Source organism: Elephantulus edwardii, unplaced genomic scaffold, assembly GCF_000299155.1.
Source record: "Elephantulus edwardii isolate Elephantulus edwardi_28Jun2011 unplaced genomic scaffold, EleEdw1.0 scaffold00269, whole genome shotgun sequence".
Lineage (NCBI taxonomy): Eukaryota > Metazoa > Chordata > Mammalia > Macroscelidea > Macroscelididae > Elephantulus > Elephantulus edwardii.
Window position 1 is genome coordinate 2572962 of NW_006400019.1, and position 400 is coordinate 2573361.

Consider the following 400-nt stretch of genomic DNA (forward strand, 5'->3'; position numbering starts at 1 on the left):
CCTGTAGGAGGGAGGTGCGCTGAGCCCACAATCCTCCCGCGCGCGGGTCGCGAGGACGGCGGACTGCAGCTCTCGAGAGCCCCGAGCACGCTGCCCACGCACGACAGCAGTCCCTGAGGCTTCAGGTGGCCACATCTATGGGAGGGTGTCAACTGGAGTTCTTCGCCCATCTGGAACAGAGTTGTCAGGCGCCTTCCAGTGGGCCAGGACTCAGAGCGACTTTATCAACAGATCGGAACCTCGCCCTACCCTACACCATTCTCGCCATCTATTCTGTTGAGACTCTTCCTCCCTTTCTCTGATTCTTTACTTTCCCAAGCACGATGTCCCCTCCTGACAATATGCCCAAAACATGTGAGATAAAATTTGGCCATCCTGACCTCTAAGGAGCACCCTGGTT